The 20526-nt window shown below is 34.5% G+C and overlaps 1 non-coding gene across 1 annotated transcript; it reads left to right on the forward strand.

Moving 5' to 3' along the window:
* Positions 1–16296: 16296 nt before the first annotated feature.
* LOC140894097 (small nucleolar RNA R71) lies at positions 16297–16407 on the forward strand. Its single transcript, XR_012153648.1, has one exon. It is a non-coding gene; the product is annotated as a small nucleolar RNA R71 (small nucleolar RNA).
* The last annotated feature ends 4119 nt before the right edge of the window (positions 16408–20526 follow it).

Below are 20526 nucleotides of genomic sequence, written 5' to 3' on the forward strand. Positions count from 1 at the left end.
ATGATCATGCTAAGCTTCATCATAATCCCATTCCCGAGTGTGGTATTGAATTATCTCATATAAGTGAATGTGGTGTTGGTGTTGATTTTTTTAATCAAAATTGGGATAAATTTTGTTCCAATCCGAAAGCTGCTGTTTTCCCACTTGTCTGAGAGTTTTATACGAATGCCACGGAGAAGGAGGATGGTAAAGCTTTTGTTAGGGGAAAAAATTGTTCCTTTTGATGAAAATGTGATTAATGAATTTCTTGAAGCCCCGATTGTGGATGATAGTCTGTATCAGAGTCTGAAGCAATATCCAGACTATGATGAAATTTTTGATCAACTTTGCTATGAGGGAGCTATGTGGCATGATCCAAATTCCTATCAACACTTTCCCAAAAGATTTATACAGCAGGACCCGGCCATATGGTACATGTTTATTTTCCGAAGACTGATGCCGGTATCCCATATCAGTGATGTGCATGAAGATCGTTCAATCCTACTTTATGCACTGGATATGGATTGGATGATTAACGTGGGATGGGTGTCATCCACTTCGAGATTCATCGTTGTGTATATACTCCTTATGTGGGCTTGTTCTTTCCTTCAATCATCTATGAACTATGTATTCAAGCCGGCGTGACGGTTTATCCTGATGAGGAGTGGCTCTAGCCACTCAAGCCAATTTATGCATCAAATGTCACTATAAAGCTCAACCAGAGCCAGAAAGAATTTCCTCGTGGAGGTGGAGCGAGCTCGAGTAATTCCGCTTCAAAACAAAACAACCACGTCGATCGGTTATCAATACCGTATATGAGTTATCGACCTTCGCTCACCACCAAAAGCTTACATGTTAGCGACCACAACTCATCTTCAATCTATGGACTTAATGATCCGAGGAATGACGACGCAGCTTGGTCTGGATGCTTCAGCTTTTCCCGCCACTCCGGAGTACCCACCTCCTTTTGAGTTCCATTTTTCCGCCCTGTCCCTTACTTTTTAGGTGCCCCCACCAAAATATGAAGAGGATTAGAATGATGAGGATGACAACGCATAACCGAGGGGATTTTTTGTTTTACATTTCATTTTGTTTTCTTTGTTTGTCTGGCATGTGTTTAGTTGTTTGTGAATATTGTTTGTGTTTCTGAAGCATTGGGGGAAATGCTTTGGATAAGTATGGGGGTAGCTTAGTCTTGCATTGTTTGTTATGTTGTGTTGCATTCATATTGTTGCTAGTTAAGTGCATGTAGTTCAATTCATATGTCATTGTGTTTCATTTGTTTTAGTGTTTGTCTTGCATGAGTAAGATGAGGAATGGAAGCCGATGATGATGAAGTTGATGTTAAAAATTGATTTTTGTGAAATTTTTCGCTCTTGATGGGACATGTGAAACCCTAGGTTGTGTAGTGAATATTTTTAAGCACACATGTTAGACCGGTGAAGTGTAGCAATATCATTGATGATGTTCATGTCTGTTTGACCATTGCACGACAATAGGTGTTTGTTGATATTGATTGTGTTCTTTGAGTTACAATGATTTTCTAACATTGCACTTATGATCATGGGCGCACCTAATAAAAATTTTTAAGAACAAAGTTTTTATGAAATTTTTTGTGACAAAATTTAACTCCATCCGGGTTATGAAGCAAGAGATTGAAATCCTAATCACCTTGTTCTTGACTAAGTATGCGTATTAAATGAGATTACAAATTTAAAAATCTAAATATTTGAAATAAAATAAATAACGATTCCATCCGGGCCTGGAAAGGTATTGAAATACAAATCACCGATCCATGGCTAAGTTGCGGGTTCAATGGGATTGTAGCTCCATCCGGGCTATAGATGAGGGGATTTAAATTCGAATCATATCCTAGTTATAGCTAAGTTTTCGGGTAATTATTGGGGCTTAAGAAAACTGGATGTAAAATCTGAAGGTGTGTAAAGTATCTCAAGGGAGGTGTGTCTATGTTAGAAGTTGTTGGAAGGAAGGGACACTTGATTGTGAAACTTGAACTGAATTTTCATAGGTCGCTAAATAGTTGTAGAACAGATTCTTTTTAAGTTGCATTTAACTGGAATAACATGGCACACACACACACGTTCACGCTAAACTAATGGTGTATTATGGAAATTCGAGAGAATTTGCGATTTTGGTTGGTGTTTGAACTTCTCTGAGGCTATGATTTTCTGTGACTCGTCCCTACTTGTGTTTGTGCTTGCATATTGTTGTTTTTGGTCTTTTTTGAGGGTGAGCAAGAGTTAAGTATGGGGGAGTTGATAACTGTGTTTTGTATGTATATTTTTGGTGTCATTTTGTTGTTAATTTGCAAGCATTTGTGTTGTGTTACTTATGTTATTTGAGTTTTAATCATATTTCTTGCATTCTGTCGACATAATATTTCCCTTGGTTTATTTGCAGAAAAGTTGGAAAACATACAAAAATCGAAAAATCAAGACAGAGTAAGTCTCGCTCGAGTGCATGTTCATGCGCCCGAGCGAGCGCTGCATATGAATAAAAATTCCAGAAAAAGTTTCGCTCGAGCGCATGTTCATGCGACCGAGCGAGAAAAGAAAAATAAAATTATACTCGGACAGAACATGTCTCACTCGAGCGCATGTTCATGCGCCTGAGCAAGAAAGGCGTACAGACTTTTTATTTTGGGAAATTCTTGTTCGAGAAGGAATCTATCTTGTGGAGATTTGGGGAATATAAATAGGTCTTCAATCATCAGAATAAGGGTTCCGGACGCAATCTATCACAAGGGAGGCGGCTATATCACATTCGGAGTGAAGATTTTCTTCATTCTTCTTCTTCTCTTCTTATTTTTAATTTTTATTCTAGTTTTTGATTGAAAACTTGATTTTGGATTATGTTTACTTTTGAGTAGTAGTTTTCTTTCAATCAAGGCCACGTGATTGAGCCGAACAAATTTATGTTGAAGACTTGAATGTTTGTTTGGGATTTTCAGATTTTATTTTTGTGGCGCCTAAAATCCGATTTACTAAATCACATGCATTAAATTTAATAAATATTAGAATTATTATTTTTAGGTTTAATTGATTTAATTCTTTATGTGAATTATGTGTTAATAAAATATTTTATTATCTATTCAAAATGATTTTTATTGTACTAACTATTTAATTAATATTTTTAATTGTTTAAGTTTATTTGTCAAAATGATTTTTTATTGTGCAATTTAATTGTTTTAATATTTTAATGGTTTAAGCTTGCATATTTAAATGATTTAATTGTTTAGTATAATATTTTAAATGATTTTAACTATTTAGCTTATTTGTTTAAATATTTTTGAGTGTACAACTTATTTATTTTAAATAACCTATGTTTAGCGGTTAGTTTTTTTAAATTATTTTAAAATTTATTTTAAATTCTAGCTTACTTAATTAAATTCTTTTAATTATCCAAATAATTTTAAATGTTTTTATTTCCGCTTGTGTATTTATTTAAATTTCCTCTAAACGTTTGTCTAATTTATTTAAATTATTTTTACTCGCTCTGTATAGTATTTAAATATTTACTCATCTCTGCGACATCAAAACATTAAAAGTATTGATTTTTTTTATTCTATGATGGTGCTTAATTTTCTTTAAAGAATTAGTTGCTCAAATATTTTTTTTTCAAGTTCTCGGTATTAATTGCCTAAAAATCCATTTTTCCCGCGCATTAGAGCTTATTTTTAAAATTTTGCGAAAATTAGCATTTTTAATCCCGGACTAGTAAAATTCAATTTAATATTTTAAATTAGAATTTTCAAGCTTGTGTTTTATTTAATGTAATTAAATTTATAGTCCTAGTTGCTAAGTTGGAATAACACTTTTTAAAAGTGTGTAGCACTTTTCCCACTACACTCACACACTCACATTTATATACTTACATCTATACTGACACACACCTACACACTCAAACTTAATACATAACCCTAACCCCTAAAATCACACACATCTCACGCCTAACACACACACACACACACACACGATTCCCTTCCCCATTTCCACCAAACTCATCCATCGGCTTCATCTTCTCCCCATAGCTCGCCGTCGCAGCTCCCTTTTCTTTCTACTTTTCGGCGAGGCATCTTCTTGGCTAGCTGGTCGAGCTTTTCCTTTCCTTTTGGATAAAATATGAAATACTTATGATATTTTTACTCCAAGCTGGTCATAGTAAAAGTAAATATGTTTCCATTTTGATGTTTGATTATTTTGATCATCTTAATGAAGTTTTTGGAATTTCTTGTCTTATACAAAGTTGAAGATGCCTCTTTTGTGATTCTACAGGATCTGAGATTAGTCCATTATGACCTCTGTAGCTTGAGTAATTTTATTTTTACCAAACCTGCGCAAACCGTAAAATACAACATTTTAGTAAAACATTTAAATATAAACACATAACACTAAAATAATACAACTTCATAATTTTAATTAAACTTTAATTTTAAAACACCATTTTTAACATATAAATAATTACAAATTTTAAGTTTCATCACACCCCCAAACCGGCTAATTACTCGTCCCTTAGTAATAAAATTTCATAAAATCACAAGTTAGATTTTTATTCCTTAATATATATATTCAAATTTGCAAACTTTGAAATTTTAAAACATACTTGTAAGAAGATCATATGTTTATTTATAAATCTTGATATCAACTAATATATTAATATATAATTGGATGGGGTATACATATATATTTCACACAATATCAAAATATTAAACATATATAATTTTTTTATATAAATATTTTCTAAAAACTTTGAGAATAATATAATCAAAATGATAATAGAAATCCTTTTCATAACATGTATATCTTCAGGAATTTTAATGTAAAAGTCTCAACTCCATATTCTCTCGGGTTATGATATTTTTTTTATATATATAACTGGTTTTCACTCATGGAGTTGGAAGAAATTTATACACTCATTGAAAATGGTTAATATGTAAAGAAGAAAATCAAATAACCTAATTTTGAAAATAAGATAGGATAATTTACAAAGAATAAACCCATTTTGTTTTTATTTTGTTTTTATTATTTTTTTCTTTTTTCTATTTTTCTCTTTTTTGCTTGGCTGCAAAATTGTTTTTACATAACCAAATACCTCCAATAAACTTTGAAAATGTAACATATTTTTTTTTCAAAGTTTATTTATTTGTTTATTTTTTATGAGGTAAATCTATTACATTGATAATTATAGTAGAGATATTAATACTCTACATCTTTACAATCAAACTTCAAACAATCTTTGCAGCCAATTTTCATATGCACAATATTTTTAATTTTTTTTTAAAAAATGGGTTTAATCTAGTAATCAACCATTTCTTAATAATCAATAAAAGCTTATAAGTTGTTTTCTCAATTCTCACCTCTCACTCACAAAATTTGTGTGAGTAAATATTGCACTTTTACAAATTAATTCCCTCAATTATACATGTTATTATTCATTCAATCAATATCACTTTAATTATATACTCATAAAAGTTTTAGAAAATATGTTATTTGAAAACACACAATTATATATTATTTATAACTTATATCCCATCAATTATATATTTTCTATTAAATTGATAAAAAGAAGAATAAATAAAAATATATACAAAAAGACTTTATTTTCTTAGTAGTTTGTAATTTAAATATATACGGGATATTAAAATCTAATCTATTGTGATAATATGATAAATAAAAAGTAATGCATGTCAAGAGTTTTTGACTCCTTACTCTGCCATTGAAAAAGGAAAAATATATATTATTATAGAAATATTTTTTTTAAAATTTTAAAATTTTTTTTTCAATTATTTTGGAAAATTGAAATAAAACCGACTAAAAGAAGTCACGGAGTACCGTTATCCGCCACTTAACCGGGAAGTGAACTCAATTCTGCAAAAATAAAATGAAAATATAAGTAACAATTAATTTGGATCATATAAAGGCATAAACTCATCATTAAGAATTTCATTTTCTAAAAATGGTTTAAGTCTTTGTCCATTAACTTTAAACACATTATTATTTTTAGGATTTTCAACATCAACAGCACCATGAGGATAAACATTTTTTACAACATATAGACCTGTCCATCGTGATCTAAGTTTTCCTGGAAACAAATGCAAGCGAGAATTATAAAGTAAAACTTTTTGTCCAATTTCAAACGATTTTCTCATAATATTTTTATCATGAAAGGCTTTTGTTTTATCTTTATAAATCTTTGCATTTTCATATGCATCATTTCATAATTCTTCTAGTTCATTTAGTTGCAATTTTCTTAATTTAGATGCATCATCTAAATTAGTATTAAATGCTTTAATAGCCCAATAAGCTTTATGTTCAATTTCAACAGGTAGATGACAATGCTTACCAAAAACTAATCTATATGGTGTCATACCCAATGATGTTTTAAATGCAGTTCTATATGCCCATAATGCATCACTTAATCTTAAAGACCAATCTTTTCGATTTGGATTAACAGTTTTTTCCAAAATTTGTTTTATTTCTTTATTTGCAAGTTCAACCTGACCATTCGTTTGAGGGTGATATGGAGTAGAAACTTTATGTGTAATACCGTATTTTCTTAACAATGAAGAAAATGATTTATTTATAAAATGACTTCCCCCATCACTGATTATAGCCTAGGTATTCCAAATCGACTAAAAATATTTTCTTTCAAAAATTTTATCACAACTTTATGATCAGTAGTTCTACATGCAATCGCTTCAATACATTTTGAAACATAATCGACAACTACTAAAATATAAGTAAATCCAAGAGATAATGCGAATGGACCCATAAAATCTATTTCCCAACTGTCAAATATTTCAATAATCATGATTGGATTTAAAGGCATCATGTTTCGTTTTGAAATTGAACCCATTTTCTGACAATTTTCACAAGATTTGCAAAATTAATGCGTATCTTTGAATAAAGAAGGCCAATAAAATCCACATTGAATGATTTTTGAAGCTGTTTTCTTTGACGAAAAATGACCTCCACATGCCTCAGAATGACAAAATTTAATGACACTACTTACATAATTGTCGGGTATGCAACGTCGAAAAATTTGATCAGGACAATACTTAAAAAAATAAGGATCATCCTAATAAAATTTTTTGACCTCTTTCAAAAATTTATTTTTATCTTGTGAACTCCAATGAGAAGGCATTTTATTTGTCACAAGAAAATTTACAATATTAGCAAACTAAGGCATAGTAGTAGCATAGAAAAGTTGATCATCCGGAAAATTTTCATTTATTGGTATTTCATTTTGAGACGATTCAAAAATTATTCTTGATAAATGATCAGCAACTACATTTTCTTTTTCTTTTTTATCTTTTATTACAAGATCAAATTCTTGTACAACAAAATCCATCTTATTAATCTCGGCTTAGCATCTTGTTTATTTGATAAATATTTTATGGCAGAATGATCAGTATAAACAATAGTAGTAGAACCAATTAAATAGGATCGAAATTTATCTAATGCAATGTAGTAGCGTGTAACCAAAATCAGTGATTAAGGGATTAATCAACGCTAATTAAATAAATTGGGTACCGGACGGATCGAAAGCTCCGATGCAGGATCGGAAGCTTCGATGGTATTACGTCAGGCATGACGTGTGGCAGGATCGGAAGCTCCGATCAGGAACGGAAGCTCCGATCGCCCCTATCCGAAGTCAACCAGTGATATTTTGACACGTGGCAGATGAGGATCTTCGGAAGCTTCGATGGCAGGATCGGACGTTCCGATTGAGGATCGGAGGTTCCGATCGTGGTCTATAAATAGAAGGCCGAAGCTTCACTTTCATTTGCCAATTCCGAGTTTTCCTTTCCATTCTAGTCCTATTGGAGTAGTTCTAATCTTCCTAGGCTTGACCCGGGGGTTGGCGAGACGTTCGATAGTCGTAGCGGAGTTGTGCCCATGTTCTGGAGGCATCGACATCAAAGGGATAACGACGGACGAAGGTATAGCTTTTGCTTTCTATAAATATTTAGGAGTATGCAATAGCTTAGTTAAGGCTTTTAGAGCACTATAATGATAGTAGTATCATTTGGCAGTGTAGAGCAGACTATAGGCGTGGACCTAGAGTTGGTGGAGCTTGCATTGATTTGAGGTACGAAAGTACTGTTCGAGATATCCTGACTGAGTATGCATGTATTATGTGACTGCATGGTTTATATGTCATTGATTTAGGCTGCATTCATTTGAATACTAAGCTATCTCCTTCGAGATGTCAGTTAGTAGGGTTTTTCCCTATCCTGTTAGTGGTTGGACTTCCATTGATTTGGGTCTAGCATATCCACTGGTATTATGGTATGGGAGCCACCTCCTGAAGCGACGGCACAGCATGCTACATACAAGGAGCCGGTCTGTCTCTGTTATCTGATCCATGACCTCGAGTTTATAGGGAGTTCACTTTGCATGCATGTATACTCATACTCTCGTACTGAGAGTTTTATGCTCACGTCTCGTACTCTGTGTTTCTGGACACCCTATTCCATGGGGAAGGTTTGAGTTTGGATGAGGCGGGTGGATCCAAGAGGGGCTAGGCAGTGGTTGGCCAGCTGGAGCTTCGCCTAGGTTTTATTCTGTTGTTATTTGGATTAATACAGCTGTTCGATCTGGTTGTATAATATTTTGGTATATACAGATTCCTTGCCTTGGGATTGTATATTGTTTATGGTTTCCGTAGTTGAATTTTGATTACTGTTTTGATTAAGTTAATTGCATGCCTAAGTTCTGTTTAGTAGGTGATCCAGGTAAGGGTCACTAAATTTATGATATCAGAGCATGCAAAGTATTCTTGGGATTTAGATTCTACATTATATAACCGTTAGGTTAATTTTGTAGATGACAGATCGTGACGACCAGAGTTCTCATGGCAGTATTGGTGGGCGTTGGGGTGATGCCGACCGGGATCCTCGTCGGGAACACCGCCATCGTCATCGATATGAGGACCGTTTCAGTGTATGTCGATTCTTGCAGATGGGGCCTAACCCTTGGTTGGAGGTGAGTCTCCGAAAGATGCGGAGAACTGGTTAGACCGCATGGAGATGACTTTTCTAACTTTCCAATGCACTGAGGAGCAGAAGATGGAGACCCTTGGTTATCTTCTGGATGGACGTGCGCGCAGCTGGTGGAGGTTTAATTCTGCACCTTTTGTTGCAGCGAGCGGAGTGGCCACCTTGGCCAAGTTCCGCACAGCTTTTCAGAAGATGTATTTTACTCCTGCACTTCATCAATCAAAGGCGGGCAGCTACTGAGTCTGCGATAGGGAGCCTTGTCTATTGACGAGTATCAACAGAAGTTCTTTGATCTGCTATTCTATTGCCCCCAGATTGCCGACAGCTCCGAGATGAAGTATAATATGTTCCTTCAGGGCCTTAACCCTGAGATCCATGACCGTGTGGCGGTTGGTGACGACATGTCCTACGAGGGTTTGGTGAGCTATTGTCACCAGGCAGAGGACAGCACTCGACGGAATAGGTCTTTTTTCTCAGTCGAGACCTGCTAGTTCTTTGGGTCCCCGTGCCCAATCTTTCAAGAAGTCTGGATCTACTTCTTCTTCCTCTGTCTCTGCTGGTGTTGTCCGTTTCGGTAAGAAGGACAAGTGTGATCACTGTGAGAAGAACCATCCAACCGATCGTTGCCGTAGAGCTTCTGGAGCTTGTTTCCATTGTGGAGAGACTGGTCATATCCGGAGGGATTGTCCACTATCTGGGGGAGGCGGTTCTGGTTCTGGTTCAAGATCTGGTTCTCAGGCCACCGTTCAGCAGAGGTCGCGGGGACAGCCTACTAGGAGTTCTCATTTGAGGCCACGAGCTTCTGGCCAGGTGTTTGCCCTGAGACATGATCAGGCAGTGGAGGAGAATGAGAAAGTCATCGCAGGTACATTTCAGCTTTATGGTATACCTGCTTTTGTACTTATTGACACTGGTGCATCTCATTCCTTCATTTCTGCACATTTTGTTAAGAGGCATAAGTTACCAAGCATTGCACTAGACGTAGTGATGTCTGTTTCTACCCCAACGGGTCAGTCTGCTTTGGCCAAGCGCCTAGTGATGGGTTTCCCTTTAGAGTTCGAGGGGAACATTCTGTTAGCGAATCTCATGGTTCTTGCGATGGACGACTTTGATTGCATTTTGGGAATAGATATGTTGACTACCTATCGAGCTTCAGTGGACTGCTATCAGAGATTAGTACGCTTTCATCCGGAGAGGAGTGATAGCTGGTTTTTCTATGGAGAGGGAGCGCGACCCCCGATGCCTTTGGTATCAGCTTTGAGAGCCTGTCGAGCTCTAGAGTCTGGCGGGAAAAGCTACCTTATCTATGCAGTTGATTTGTCCGTTGAGAGCGTTGTGATAGAGAGAATTCCAGTCGTGGATGAATTTCCAGATGTATTTCCAGATGAGATTCCGGGTTTTCCTCCTATTAGGGAAGTCGAGTTTGGCATAGAGTTGATGCCGGGTACTTTGCCTATTTCTCGAGCACCGTATCGTCTGGCTCCATCAGAGATGCGTGAGTTGAAGAATCAGCTACAGGATCTTTTGGACAAGGGGTACATTCGTCCTAGTGTATCTCCTTGGGGAGCTCCTGTTCTTTTTGTAAAGAAGAAGGATGGGTCTATGCGGCTATGCATTGACTATCGGCAGCTGAATCGAGTCACTGTGAAGAACAAGTATCCTTTGCCTCGTATTGATGACTTGTTTGATCAACTGCAGGGCACTTCAGTTTACTCCAAGATTTACTTGAGATCTGGGTATCATCAGTTGAGAGTCCGAGATCAAGACGTAGCCAAGACTGCATTCCGTACTCGCTATGGGCATTACGAGTTTCTAGTGATGTCATTTGGTTTGACTAATGCGCCGGCTATATTTATGGATCTGATGAACCGTGTCTTCAGGGAGTATTTGGACAAGTTTGTCGTGGTCTTCATTGACGACATCTTGGTGTATTTGCGTAATACGGAAGAGCATGTTTCTCACTTGCGGTTGGTACTGCAGACTCTTCGGGATGTGCAGTTGTACGCCAAACTGAGCAAGTGTGAGTTCTGGATGGATCGACTGGTATTTATTGGCCATATCATATACAGGGAGGGGATTTCTGTTGATCCAAGCAAGATTGAGGTGGTGCTTAATTGGTCGCGTCCGACAACTGTTGCTGAGATCCGTAGCTTTCTGGGTCTAGCAGGATATTATCATCGCTTCATTCTGAACTTCTCTCAGTTAGCTCGACCGTTAACGCAAATTACCCGCAAGGGTGTTGATTTCGAGTGGTCCTCCGAGTGTGAGGAGAATTTCTATGAGCTTCGACGGCGGTTGACTTCTGCGCCAGTGTTGGCATTACCGTCAGGATCTGGAGGGTATGTGGTATACACTGATGCTTCTCTTCAGGGGTTAGGTTGTGTCCTGACTCAGAATGGGCATGTGATTGCATACGCTTCTAGACAGATGAAGCTTCACGAGGACAACTACCCTGTCCATGATTTGGAATTTGCAGCCATTGTGTTCGCTTTGAAGATCTGGCGTTATTATCTGTATAGCGAGAAATTTGAGATCTTCACCGACCATAAGAGTCTCATGTATTTGTTCACTCAGGCGGAGTTGAACATGAGGCAGAGACGTTGGATGGACTTACTTAAGGACTATGATTGCGAGATTAAGTACCATCCGGGAGCTGCTAATCTTACTGTTGATGCATTAAGTCTCAAGGTGTGACTATCCACACTTCAGACTTGTTCGATGTCTAGTGCGATCAGTGACTATTGTACTTCAGGATATACTTTCAAGCATAAGAAAGGTATGCAGAGTATCCAGATGTTTGCGATATTATCTGAGCCAGCTTTGTATTCGCGGATTCGAGATGCTCAGATGTCTGATTCGAAGACCCAGCGTTTAGCTCGTCTATCTAACGAGGGTAGCTCGTCTGGATTTCATTATCAGTCAGATGGCTTTCTGTGTTTGTCTGGTAAGCTTGTGATTTCGCAGGATGTAGAGTTGCGAGATCGGAAGCTCCGATGGTATTACGTCAGGCATGACGTGTGGCAGGATCGGAAGCTCCGATCGCCCCTATCCGAAGTCAACCAGTGATATTTTGACATGTGACAGATGAGGATCTTCGAAAGCTCTGATGGCAGGATCGGACGTTCTGATCGAAGATCGGAAGTTCCGATCGTGGTCTATAAATAGAAGGCCGAAGCTTCACTTTCATTTGCCAATTTCGAGTTTTCCTTTCCATTCTAGTCCTATTGGAGTAGTTCTAGTCTTCCTAGGCTTGACCCGGGGGTTGGCGAGACGTTCGATAGTCGTAGCGGAGTTGTGCCCAAGTTCTGGAGGCATCGACATCAAAGGGCTAACGACGGACGAAGGTATAGCTTTTGCTTCCTATAAATATTTAGGAGTATGCAATAGCTTAGTTAAGGCTTTTAGAGCACTATAATGATAGTAGTATCATTTGGCAGTGTAGAGTAGACTATAGGCGTGGACCTAGAGTTGGTAGAGCTTGCACTGATTTGAGGTACGAAAGTACTGTTCGAGATATCCTGACTGAGTATGCGTGTATTATGTGACTGCATGGTTTATATGTCATTAATTTATGCTGCATTCATTTGCATACTGAGCTATCTCCTTCGAGATGTCTGTTAGTAAGGTTTTTCCCTATCCTGTTAGTGGTTGGACTTTCGTCGATTTGGGTCCGGCATATCCACTGGTATTATGGTATGGGAGCCACCTCCTGAAGCGACGGCACAGCGTGCTATATACCAGGGCCCGGTCTGTCTCTGTTATCTGATCCTTGTCCTCGAGTTTATAGGGAGTTCACTTTGCATGCATGTATACTCATACTCTCGTACTGAGCGTTTTATGCTCACGTCTCGTACTCTGTGTTTCTGGACAACCTATTCCATGGGGCAGGTTTGCGTTTGGACGAGGCAGGTAGATCCAAGAGGGGCTAGGAAGTGGTTGGCCAGCTGGCTTCGCCTAGGTTTTATTCTGTTGTTATTTGGATTAATACAGCTGTTCGATCTGGTTGTATAATATTTGGGTATTTACAGATTCCTTGCCTTGGGATTGTATATTGTTTATGGTTTCCGCAGTTGAATTCTGATTACTGTTTTGATTAAGTTAATTGCATGCCTAAGTTCTGTTTAGTAGGTGATCCAGGTAAGAGTCACTACATGCAAACACTACTGAAAGTAATTCTTTTTCAGTTGTTGAATAATTGATTTGAGCACTATTTAAGGTTTTACTAGCATAGTAGATCACATGAGGTTTACCTTCTTTTCTTTGTCCTAACACGGCTCCTACAGCATAATCACTTGAATCACACATTAATTCAAATGGTAAAGACCAATCAGAAGGTTGTAAAATAGGTGATGTAGTTAAAAGATTAATTATCTTTTTAAAAGCAGTTTCACATTCTTGAGTCCATTCAAACTGTGCATCTTTTGTTAAAAGATTTGAAATTGGTTTCGATATTATGCTAAAATTTTTTTATGAATCTTCTATAAAATCCCGCATGTCCCAAAAATGATCGAATTTTTTGATCGTGTTTGGTGATGGTAAATTAGCAATAACATCAACCATAGCTTTATCAACTTCAATTCCTTTTTCAGATATGACATGCCCTAACATAATTCCGGATTTAACCATGTAGTGACATTTTTTCCAATTTAAAACAAGATTTTTTTCTTCACATCTTTTTAAAACTTCTTCCAAATTTTTAAGACAGTTTTCAAATGAGTTTCCAAAAACAGTTATATCATCCATTAAAACTTCCACAAATTCTTCAATCATGTCACTAAAAATACTTAGCATGCATCTTTGAAAAGTTGCCGGAGCATTACATAAACCAAATGTCATTCTTTTAAATGCAAAAGTTCCAAAAGGACAAGTGAAAGTAGTTTTTTCTTGATCTTCTAATGATATTGGTATTTGATAATACCCCGAATACCCATCAAGAAAACAATAAAAAGGATTACCTGCCACTTTCTCTAAAATTTGATCTAAAAATGGTAACGGAAAGTGATCTTTTCTAGTTGCATCATTTAATTTTCTATAATCAATGCACATACGCCAACTAGATGGAATCCTATCTTGTAATAATTCTCCCATTTCATTTTGTATAACAGTGATGTCTGATTTTTTTGGTACTACTTGTGTTGGACTTACCCATTTACTATCCCAGATTGGATAAATAATTTCGGCATCTAATAATTTTAACACTTCAGTTTTAACAACTTCTTTCATGTGTGGATTTAATCTTCTTTGAGGTTGTTGATATGTTTTAGCATTTTTTTCCAATTGAATTCTATGTGTACAGATTAAAGGATTTATACCTTTTATATCTTGCAAAGTCCATCCAATTGCATTTTTATGCTTTTTAAGTAATATTATTAAATCTTCTTCTTGTTTTGGTAAGAGGGTAGAAGATATTACAATAGGATATGTTTGATTTTCACCAAGAAAAGCATATTTTAGTTCTTTTGGCAAAGGTTTTAATTCAAGTTTTGGATGATCATCTTATTTTACTTCTTCAAGTTCATTAATTTCTTCAAATAACTTTGATTTAAAAACACTTTCCACTAAATAAACTTCAGATTGTTGATTTATGTTTTCTTGGTGTATATTTTCTTCCACAATTGTTTCTATTGCATTATCATCTTCATCTTCATTATTAATTAGTTGTTTACATAAGTTGAACACATTAAGTTCTAAAGTCATATTTCCAAAAGATAATTTCATTATTCCATTTCGAAAATTAATTAAAGCATTTGAAGTTTCTAGAAATGGACGTCCCAATATTACTGGAATTTCATTATGCACTTTTATTGGTTGTGTATCCAAGACAATAAAATCCACAGGATATATGAATTTATCGACTTGAACTAACACATCTTTTACGATACCTCTAGGTATTTTGATTGACCTATCGGCTAGTAAAAGAGTAACAGATGTAGGTTTTAAATCTCCCAACTTAAGTTTTTCATAAACTGAATAAGGAATTAAATTCACACTTTCTCCCAAATACAACAAAGATTTTTTAATTTTATTTTTTCCAATAATGCATGAAATTGTTGGACAACCTGGATCTTTATATTTTAAAGTAGAATTATTTTGAATAATATAACTTACTTGTTCAGTTAAGAATGCTTTCTTATTTACATGCAATTGTCTTTTCACAGTACATAAATCTTTTAAAAACTTTGCATAAGAAGGCACTTGTTTAATGGCATCTAATAATGGAATATTTATTTTTACTTGTTTAAAAACTTCATAAATATCAGAAACATTTGTTTTTTGTTTTTTATTATTAACTAATGCATGAGGGAAAGGAACATGTTTATTTGACTCACATATTATTTCAGATAATTTATCATCAACTTTCTTAATCTTAGGACTCAAAGTATCGTCTTTCTCGAAAGTATCAAGATTTTCATCCTTACTCTTTGAGTTTGATTGATTTTTGTTTTCATCACTATATGGACCATTAACTATTTTACCACTTCTAAGAGTAATAACAAATTTTACTTGATCAAATTTTTCTTGATTTTTATTTTTAGGATTAGGTTGTGGTTGAGATGGAAATTTTCCTTTTTCATGAATATTAAGTGCAGATGCAAATTTTGCAAGAGTTTCTTTCAAATCATTCATAGATTGAATGTTTTGAATATTAATAGACTCTTACTTTTGAATGTATGCATGAATTTCATCTTCAAAATGTTTTCTTGTAGGTGGGATATAAGGAGCATAACCTTGATGATTTTGGTTATTTTGAAAAGGTTGTTGTGAAGGTTGTGCATTATTATCGCTCCTCCAACTAAAATTAGGATGATTTCTCCAACCAGGATTATATATTTGTGAAAAAGGATCTAATGTTGGTTTTTTAAAATTGTTAACATAATTGACTTGTTCATGGAGGAATTCTTTAAATGAAGGCAAAGTAGGACAATTTTTTGTAAGATGATCATGTGTGTCACATATATGACAAACAATTTCTTGAACACTTTTTAATTGATCACTCTTTTTCATTTCTAATGACTCGATTTTTCTTGCTAAAGATGCAAGTTTAGCTTGAACATCTACATCATCTTTAAGATGATAAATACCACCCCCATTTGTTGAATTATTGGTTTTACTTGGTGGTTCAATTGAGCCTATATTATCCCAATTTTGAGCATTTTCTGCTAATGACTCCAAATATTCCATAGTTTCATTTGGGTTTTTTATCTTCAAAAGTTCCATTACACATGAATTCTATCATTTGCCTGTCTTTAGGTATTAAACCTTAATAAAAGTGAGAAACTATTCTCCATATTTCAAAACCATGATGCGGGCATGTATTAAGTAACTCTTTATATCTATCCCAACATTGATAAAATGTTTCCCCTTGTTTTTGAGAAAAAGTTGTAATTTATCTTTTAAAAGAGTTTGTTCTATGGGAAGGGAAAAACTTTTTTAGAAATTGTTGTTGCATTTCTTCCCATGATCTTATTGAACTTGATCTCAAATTTTGCAATCATGTTTTAGCTTAATCTTTTAAAGAAAAAGGGAAAAGCTTTAATTGAACAATATCCATGCTACAATTTTGATCATTATAAGTGTTGCAAACCTCCTCAAATTCTCTTAAATGCAAATATGGATTTTCAGAATCTAGGCCATGAAAATTTGGTAAAAGTTGAATGATTTGTGGCTTAAAATTGAAATTAGACGCATCAGGAGGAAAAACGAAACAAGACGGTGTACTAGTTCTTATTGGATTCATATGGTGCCTAAGTGTTCTTGGTTGTTCATGTTCTTTATTATTATTATTATTATTATTATTATTATTATTATTATTATTATTATTATTATTATTATTATTATTATTATTATTATTATTATTATCCTCTTGATTAGTAGAATTATCCTCCATGTTTAAAATATTTTCAGATACTCGAACAAGTCTACCACTTTGTTTACGACTTCAAACAATCATATAATTAAAAACAACATACTATTTACATAATAACAAAATTAAATTTAATTTATACCTCCCCGGAAACGGCGCCAAAAACTTGCTACAACTTAAATTGTAATTCACCCAAGTGTATATACTCGTGAGTACGAGATCGATCCACGGAGAGGATGCTATAAGTTTAATTTTAGCAATGATATATTATAGATGAAAATATTATTATAAAACTTCAAATACACAAATTATAAAATTGTCAAGGCTTCAAAGGTTCATTGTTGGTTTATTTAAGATTGCTTAACAAAAATAAATAAAAGAAACTAAAATAAGAATAAACATAAAAGAACAATTAAATATTTATACAAATATATCATATAATATAGTTCCCACTATATTAAATTCAGATTAACCGATATCAAATACATGGTACCCATAATATATATAAATGCATAAATATAAACATAAAAGAACAAATATATCATATAATATAGTTTCCACTATATTAATATCAGATTAACCGATAATTATTATATGGTACCCATAATATATATATAAGTGCATAAATATAAATTGACATAAAAGTAAATGTTAGATCAAATCACCATATTTCATTTAGAACAATCGGTAGAGCCACGCTATCGTCTAAATAAAATATATGACTTTTTATGTTAGATGCGATAAAGTAAATGTTAGTTGCAGAAATGTAAATGTTAGTTGCGAGAAAGTTAATGTTAATTGCGAAAAGTAAATGTTAGTTGCGAGAAAGTAAATGTTAATTGCAAAAAGTAAATGTTAGTTGCGAGAAAGTAAATGTTAGATCAAATCACAATATATTATTTAGAACAACCGGCAGAGCCACGCTATTGTCTAAATAATATATATGATTTTATTATAAATTGATACATATATTTATAGTATATAATTATTGTAATATTTATTGTATCATATTAGACAACAAATCAAGGTAACCACATTCAATGTACCAAGTATTTGATGTAAATAGATAACAATAAATCATCCAAATTATACCTACAAATAAAGATCAATTAGTAAAACAAAATAAAAAATAGAAAAAAAAAGAATATACAAAATATAAACAATCTTACTTGACCAACAATTAAACCTTTTCACCTTGACATAAAAAAATTTAACTTGCCATGAACATGAAACTCAAGAATAAGGATAAAAGAAATTTCATACTTGAACTTGAGAAACTTGCACACTCAAACTTTTATTCTCATACACACAATATTTATTTTACAAATGAGGAATTTCTCTACACTCTTGCACACTACAACGCTTATACAACACATCTATTTATAGGACAAATGAGAGCAAGGGTCCAAGACTCATTAAATGTGGAATAGTAAAGTTGGTGGGTGCTTGTCTCCTTGAATGTCAATACATTGACCCAACTTTAATTGACATGTTTGATGTCTTAGACTTCATATTTGGCTTCTGCACAAAACATATAACACGTATCCCTTTGTCTGTAGATGTGTTTTGACAACTCATTCACCCATTTTGGATAAAATATGAAATATTTATGATATTTTTACTCCAAGCTAGTCATAGAAAAAGTAAATCTGTCTCCATTTTTATGTTTGATTATTTTGATCATCTTAATGAAGTTTTTGGAATTACTTGTCTTCTACAAAGTTGAAGATGCCTCTTTTGTGATTCTACAGGATTTGAGATTACTTCATTATGACTTCTGTAGCTTGAGTAATTTTATTTTTACCAAACCTGCGCAAACCATAAAATACAACATTTAAATATAAACACATAACACTAAAATAATACAACTTCATAATTTTAATTAAACTTTAATTTTAAAACACACTTTTTAACATATAAATAATTACAAATTTTAAGTTTCATCAATAGTATACTGCAGCCATGATCGAGATCGAAAGTACTGAGTCACTGATAGTGGTGCTTTTGTTACATATTTTAATATTATTTTATTGTCGTTCTTGCATGCATTCATTTGTTTTAATTAAGTTTTTGTTCGTATTTCATGCATCATGTCTACATTACATGCTCCCGGGTTTATTGTGTAGGACATAGCATTTTGAAGAAATCTTGGACAAAAATATTCTCGCTCGATCTGTGGATTCTTACCGATTGAGCGAGAGAGGTGATGAAATTCGGACAGAAGTTTTACCGCTCGATCCACATGTTTACACCGATTGAGCGGGCGTAAGGAGAAAAGAAAAAAAATTGTGGATCAGACTTTTGTTCGCTCGATCGGTAAGTTTCAACCGATCGAGCGAGACGCGGATTTCGGAAATTTTATCAGAAAAAAAAAAAGGAAACTTGTCTTTTGAGGACTATAGGCTATATTTAACACTTTTATTCCGAATTTTACTTAATTTGTAATCAGACTTGAAGGGCTTTGACACAAAGAACTCTTGGTGGCTAGGTTTTTCTTCCTAATTTTCTCAGATTTCTTCTTTTCTTTTGAAATTTTCTTAGGATTTTCATGAGTATGTGTGGCTAAATTTTATTCTTGGTTCAGGAAGACAAGCCCTTGAATTTATTTGTTTGTGAGATTCAAATTTTCAGTGTTTAATTTTATTTGGATATCAAAAATTGTTTGGGATTTATTTTATGCTTGTATGTGAGATTATTGGATTGATCGCCTTGAAAGAGTGGGTGCCCGGTGAGCCAACTTGTGGCTAAGGGCTTTTATGACTCTATGTATAAACAATCTTTTGTTTAATATAATTTACACTTTTATAATGGCATTTACTTTATCTTTTATCATATTATTATGTTGTGACATACTATAAGATGTTTAGATGAAGACCTTGAATATACTATAGTGTATGTAAGATGTGGTAGCACATGGGAATGGCTATCATGAAACACATCTTAAAGTCACTGTATATTCTAAACAGTTTCTAGTCAATTGAGCCGTTCGTTAATAAGGATAAGGATCGCTCGAGATTGAGACTAGCGTTTGCGATGCCGAGTACCACGTTTCATTGGTATGGAACACAGAGATGTTCAAAGCATGCAAATGGATATTCATATGATGAATGATTGAACTACCCTATCCGGACTTTCCAAGTGGTTATCACTTATCGAGTGGATAAAGTCCGCGATTTTGGTTGTACACCATTAGTCCTTACTACTTGAAACATCATTGAGACTCTATATGCTAGTACTTTACTTTGACTCATTTATCGACTCTATTGGGGTCATCAGGTGTCGGGATTGGGTACAGTTACGACACATATAGGAGTCGATGCTTTGTTGTCAAGGATTCACCACATACTTGCGAGTGTGGATATCCTATGCAATCTGAGGAGATATTAGTGTGACGAATCTCTGGCAAGAGTACATGATGTGTTTTAGGTTACTTGGTTTCCTAGTAGCACATGCGATGTCACTATTTGATCTTCAAGATGTATTGCATAGTTATCGAATCTCGAACGACTCTCGATTTACCAATGGTTGTTGATTCGATCGGGATATATGGATGAAGGGACCGTACTGTACGCTAACCAAAATCTATTGGTTCTTGCAGGCACTATCAGTGATACCTAGGGAATCATGGGGCGATGTTGCTAGGCGCTCTTACCATGATTCG

This window comes from Henckelia pumila, chromosome 3 (assembly GCF_033568475.1).
Source record: "Henckelia pumila isolate YLH828 chromosome 3, ASM3356847v2, whole genome shotgun sequence".
Classification (NCBI taxonomy): Eukaryota; Viridiplantae; Streptophyta; class Magnoliopsida; order Lamiales; family Gesneriaceae; genus Henckelia; species Henckelia pumila.